Source organism: Rhincodon typus, chromosome 26 (genome assembly GCF_021869965.1).
Source record: "Rhincodon typus isolate 14 chromosome 26, sRhiTyp1.1, whole genome shotgun sequence".
NCBI lineage: Eukaryota > Metazoa > Chordata > Chondrichthyes > Orectolobiformes > Rhincodontidae > Rhincodon > Rhincodon typus.
Window position 1 is genome coordinate 15,491,788 of NC_063357.1, and position 6,821 is coordinate 15,498,608.

Sequence of the window (6,821 nt, forward strand, 5' to 3'; positions counted from 1 at the left end):
TTTTTCTGATGAAGGGTCTAGGCCCGAAACGTCAGCCTCTCTGCTCCTATGATGCTGCTTGGCCTGCTGTGTTCATCCAGCCCTGCACCTTAAATAGAAACTTCATACTTGTTCTTATTTTTAACTTGTATTTATACTGTACCTTTAACAAGTATAAGCCATCTCAAAGCATCTTCCAGCCAATGAAATACTTTCAAAATTGACTGACTCATTGACTACTGTATTTTTCTATTTAACAATCTGTGTACAGCATGTTATTCCCACAAACAGTATTCAGAGGACGCCAGGATACCATCTCTGCACTTCAAAATATTGCCAGGGAATCTTTAGTTACCTTTTGAGTTAGTAGGTTCAATTTAACATCTCATCTGAACAACAATACTGTATTGGAGTGTAACTTTGACATTTGAGTTTTAAGTACTAGAGCAGAACTTGACCATAACCTCTTAGTCAGAGGAGAGAGTGCTACCACAGATAACGCATATAGTATAGGTATGGATATGAGATCAACGAGGCATAGGGTAAAGTATTTTTAATCAACTTGTTTAGACACCTAGACAAATGGGATTTGAATTCAGAGGCAGGGACTCCACACCTGCACCATGTGATCTCAAGATTATTTACCTGGAGGAATTCACCAGTTTTAATTATCAATATTTGGCAAGGCGGTGGGGATGATTTTAACATTTGAAAAAGGTACAAAACTGAATGTCTGGAGTACACTCTGCTCCTTTTAGTCTGAGGGTCTTTAAGTAGATATTACTACTGTCTGCCTTCAGTCAGTGATAAACCTGTTGGGTATTAGTAGAAAATATATTCTCACTTGATATCTTTTCTAGCATTCAATCATTGTGATCAAAGATATTTCCTATTCAAGTAATTGCTTTTGAAATGCAGCAACTGTTTGATATATAAACACAGCAACCATTTTATATCAACAATATCCAATTGCTCAGAAATAATTAGAACTGCCGATGCTGCAGTCAGAGATAAGTGTGGAGCTGGAGGAACACAGCAGGCCAGGCAGCATCAGAGGAGCAGGAAAGTTAACATTTTGGGTCAGGACCCTTCTTTAGAAATGAGGGGGGTAGCGGAGTGGGGAAGGGAGCTCAGAAATAAATAGAAAGAAGGGATGGGGCCGCAGAAAGTAGGTGGGATGGTGATAGGTGAATGCAATTAGAGTGTGGTGGGGATTGGTCGGGGAAGTGGGAGTCGCAGATAGGTGGGAGAGATACACTTGCCCTTACACCTCTCCACCCTCCATTTAAGGCAAAAAAACAAACCTTCCATATCAGACATGGGTTCATCTGCACATCCGTCAGCTTGATCTACTCTGTCCGCTGCTCCGGATGTGGCCTCCAGTACATCAGAGAGACCAAGCGTAGACTCGGAGACTGTTGCATAGAGAATCTGCGCTCTGTATGTGACAAATGACAACAACTTCTGGTTGCCAACCATTTTAACTCCCCCTCCCACTCCCTGGGTGACATGTCCATCCTGGGCCGCCTGCAGTGTCACAATGACACCACACATAAACTGCAGGAGCAACACCTCAGAAGCCTACAGTCCAATGGTCGAAACATGGAATTCACCAGTTTTAAAATCTCCCCACCCCCAGCCTCATGCCATATCCAATCCTCCCTCTCATCCCCACCTCCTTGACCTGACACAATCTATCCATCTTCTCTCCCACCTATCCCCCCTACACATCCCACTGACCAATTCCTACCATCCCTACCTGTACTCACCTATCACCATCCCACCTACCTTCCCCAGTCCCACCCTCCTCTCTATTTATTTCTCAGCTGCCACCCCACCCCCATTTCTGAAGAAGGGTCCCGACCCAAAAAGTCAACTTTCCTGCTCCTCTGATGCTGCCTGGCCCACTCAATATCCAATTGCTGTTTTTTTGAGGGGGCAGCACTGGCTATGACATGAGGTATTTCTAGTGCTTTGGACAGTGCTTGTAATCTGATGATTCAGCATCTGTTTATAGAATCCCTGCAGTGTGGATCCAGGCCATTTGGCCCAATAGGTCCACACCAATCCTCCAAAGAGCTTCCCAACCAGACGGGCCACCTAACCTGCATATCTTTGGACTCAGAATGGAAACTGGAGCACCTGAACTAAACCCACTCAGACACGGGGAGAATGTACAAATTCCACGCAAACAGTTGCCCAAGGCTGGAGTTGATTCTGGGGCCCTGGTGTCGTGAGGCAGCTGTGCTAACCACCATGCCACCCAACAAATCATAAGAGAGATGGGACTTCCCTTTTAATACTTCATCTGGTGAACTTTCTCTGTCCTTGTATTACAATAACAGGCTCGCTCGTGTCGAACCCTAATGTGGAGCTCAACTGCAGATTTCTTTTTGATCTAAACTATGTTTAGATGTGGGTGTGCATTCTGGAACTTCCAACAGTTTTAGTAACTACATATCTCTCAGCTGGGACGACGTTTCTCAGCAGAGTTTATCTCAAACTGCATCAGATTACAGAGTTCACCAGTCTTAAAAAAAATTCTGCAACTGAATATTTATTTGGGTTAATATGTAACTATTGCAAAGGTTGGAATTGGTGACTGATGTGAAAAGGATTTGAGGTAATTTTTGTACGTCTGTTTTCCAGGAGTGTTCATTCCTAAGACAGCCTTACATTCAGTATATTTTTTTTCAGTGACCTATAGAGAAGGTCACTAAATTATAGTTAATTTCCCAGAATTACATTAGAGTAATTTACGGCTTACAATGACTTAGAATCTTGTGCAGAAGGCTCAAAGGCTAAATTTCACTCTCCCAACTTGAGTAGTCAATGGGCCAAGTAGATTGTTACAGAACATGCCCAATATTAATTTCAATGGATATGATAATAAGAAACTGAGGCCTACTGTTATCAAGCTGCCACTGCTATTCAATAAGGTCATAGTTGAACTTTTACATTAATTTTGTTTTCCCAGCTGTTCCCTCTTTCTTTATTACCTAAAAGTTTATTGATCTCAGTCTCTAATATACAGAAACACTGGTCATCCTCAACCTTCTGCAGTAAAAAAAAACTTTTAAATATTTAAACTCTGAGGTAAGATGTTTTTCGTTGTCAGAATTCTAAATGGCTGAAGTATTTTAGGATAAAATTGTCCCCTAATTTTGACTCCCCAGCATGTGCCATCGAGCCTTTTTAAGAAATATATAGGTTTCAATAAAACCACCACTCATTCTTCTTGATCCATTCTGCACAATGCTGTCTGGAATTAATCTCTTTTCATTGATTCTTGAAATGACAAAGTTATCCAATCTACTGAAACTTAGCTTCACCCCTTCCAAGGCACATATGTTCTTTCTGCAGTAAGGAGATCAAAAGTACACATAATACACCAAAGCCCTATATAATTCCAGCAAGACTTCCTTATTATTCTACTCCAAGGCCCTTGCAAATCACTTTCCTTCCTAATTGCTTGCTGTACTTTCTGATCTACTCATACAATTGTTGTCAAATGCTCCGACCATTTCTGACCCAGTTGCCAAAAACACCACCTAGTGCAGAACTAATCCACGAACATAGTTGAAATCCCCTGTCTAATTTTCAATATGTGCTGAATTAGGTGATCAGTCATTGAGGAAGCATTGTCTCATTGTTCCAAAGGGAGGGACAAATAATTTACCCTCCATGTAAAGTATGAGTTTATTTCATTATGGAATTGGAATTGAGTTATTTCAATGATTGTATAGGTTATCCATGGATTCTGCTGCCTTTAGATAACTTGGCTTTTTAAAAACAAGTGGGATTTTACTTTGTGTTCTAAAGGCACGAGTCTTTTCAAGCAGAGATGCAAGGGAATGCACAAGAGCAGTCAAATTTATAACACGGGACCACTTGAAGACAAGGCCACAAGTAAAGACAGATAACATTACAAGTGAAGAATGAGAAATAAATAGTATTCACCGAAAGATTTCTTCCCATTATTCTCACAGGATATGCTTAGTGCAGCTATTTCAATGAATTTTCATGTCTTTTGATTCATCACCTCTTAACTGGACCAGCCATTCAAATACTGAGCAGGTCTGAGGCTAGGAATTCTGTGGCAAGTAACTCTTCCGTCTACAAGGCACAGGTCAGGAGTATGATGGAATATTCCCACATTCAAGAAGGTTAACACGATCCACCAGAAAGCACCCCACTAGACTGGCATTCTCTCCCTCCACCAGTTTAGAGTCATAGCATTTTCACAGGGTGGTAAAAGGCCCATCGTATCCATATTGGTCTGAAAGCATCTATATATTCTAATTCTAATTCCATTTCCCAGCACTTGGCCTATAGCTGTGTGCACTGTGGCATTTTAAGAGCTTTTCTAAATACCTCTTAAATGTCTTGAAAGTTCTTGCTTCTCCTACCCTTTTAGGAAGCGATTTCCAGATAACCACCACCTTCCAGGACCAAAAAAAAATCTGAAGTCCCCTCTAAACCACCAGTTGCTGACCTTAAAACTGTGCCCCTTGTATACTCCGATAGTAGGAACTGCTGATGCTGGAGTCTGAGATAACAAGGTGTGGAGCTGGATGAACACAGCAGGCCAAGCAGCATCAGAGGAGCAGGAAAGCTGACGTTTTGGGTCTGGATGAAGGGTCCAGACCAGAAACGTCAGCTTTCCTGCTCTTCTGATGCTGCCTGGCCTGCTGTGTTCATCCACCTCCACAACTTGTTACCCCTTGTATACTGACCCCTACACTAAGGGGAAAGGTCTCTGCCCATTTACAGAGCACAGCAGCAGCCTTCCATGTACTATTAACAAGATGCTTAGTAACAAATCACCAATTGTCTTTTAAGAGCCCTTTCCAAACCCTTATACCCTCCCATTTAGAAGGGCGGGTGACAGAGAAGCAAGGAAAATCCACAACCTGTGCAAGTTCTCCTCCGAGCCACACATCATCCTGCCTTCATCTTCAGTTGGCCACAAGCCTATAATTCTCACCTAAACTGCACTATGGACTGCAATGCTTCAAGAAGCCAGCCTACCACCACCTTCTCCAGCAGAGTTAGGAGTGTCCAATAAATGGAACAAAAACAAAGTTGCTGGAAAAGCTCAGCAGGTCTGGCAGCATCTATAAAGGAAAAAACAGATTTAACATTTTGGGTCCAGTGACCCTTCCTCAGAACGCTGAGTGTACAATAAATGTTAGGCTTAGCAGCAGCATTCACATCCCATGAATGAACTCGACAAAAACAAAGTTGATTTCAGCACCGTTTCTATGTGTGTCACTGCAAAAAGCATTTTTAACAATCAACTTGTTTATATATATGTATAACACACCTCAAAGGCAGGTGGGACTTGAGCCCTGATCCTCTGGGCCACTTATTCAAGGCAAGAGGGTACTTCAGAGGCAAGAGTACTACCTTGCACCACAAACCTCCGTAAGCTGGTGTTAAATGGCAATTGATACTGAAATGTCTATCGAACTGCAGAGCTTTACCAACCTCTAGAAATGCCTTGTCACAGTTCGAGTGGACAGTGATACTTTATTAAAATGTCTAACGCTGGGCTCATTTTTTTTCTCTGTCAATGTTGCTGAGAAACCAGACTCAACTGTCATTGAGGGCTGTGTTCCTGCTAGCACGCAGTTGTTACCTGGTGCTTTGACTAGCTAGTTGATTGTTGCTGCAGTGTTATAAACAATTCTCTTGAGGTTTTGAGGCAGAGGAGAGCGGAGTCTGGGATGCATCGTAAAAACACAAAATGATATTTCCATTTGTTTAATAAGATTCCTCTAATATTTTATGTGTCACCCAAGATGACATTTATATTAATGCTGTTTGATTTGTTCACTTTAAAATAGCAAGGAGAGGATGAAGGACTTTTTTGAAATTTGGATCAGGAGCTCCTTGGGATGTGGGTTGTTCAGTATTTCTGGGAAGTCCTTTAAGCATCACTCAACTGTGCCCTGACTTGAATCTTTGTTGGACCTACTTTGGGACATGGTGGTGTGGTTGACTCTTAACTGTAATAAGTGCTGGCTTCACCAATAAAGCCCACATGCCTTGAATGAGTAAATAGAAAAAGAATTTCTGCTAGAAATCTTAAGAGACTCCCACTTCCCACTCAAGGAGGGTGGCACAGTGGCTCAGTGGTTAGCACTGCTGCCTCACAGCACCAGGGACCTAGGTTCAATTCTGCCCTTGGGTGACTATCTGTGTGGAGTTTGTACATTCTCCCTGTGTCTGCGTGGATTTCCTCCAGGCGCTCCAGTTTCCTCCCACAGTCCAAAGATGTGCAGGCTAGGTGGATTGGCCATGCTAAATTGCCTGTAGTGTTCAGGGATGTGTAGGTTAGAGGGATGGGTCTGGGTGGGATGCTCTGTGGGTCAGTGTGGACTTGTTGGGCCGAAGGGCCGGTTTCCACACTATAGGGATTCTATGATCTCAATTCTGAATTTGTGGGGAACCTCACCAACTGTCGCAGTCCTAATTTTTTTGCAATCCCACCTGTCATCCCAATCCCAAACATTATTGATCCACCTGACAACCCAATCCTGAAGTTTTGGGAATCCTGAATTTTTGGGAATCTCACCTGCCATCCCAATTCTAGAGTCTTGGGAGTCCTGTCATTCATCTCAATTCTGGAGTGTGGGAATACTGCCTCCCGTTCCAATCCCACATTTTAGGGAATACTGCCTTCCCATCTCCAATTCCAGAGTTTAGGGAATACCGCCTCCACTTCGAATCCCGGAGTTTAGGGGATACTGCCTGTAATTGCGATCCGAAGTTTGGGAATACCACCTCCCATCCCAAATCTGGACTTTTGGAAATCCTGGAGTTTATGAAGTACCCCC

General features: G+C 42.8%; 1 protein-coding gene across 1 annotated transcript in view; it reads right to left on the bottom strand.

Moving 5' to 3' along the window:
• The window catches only part of LOC109933636 (protein ABHD15-like), a 9,277-nt gene that overhangs the window by 1,494 nt on the left and 962 nt on the right, over nucleotides 1-6,821 (bottom strand). The window lies entirely within an intron of this gene.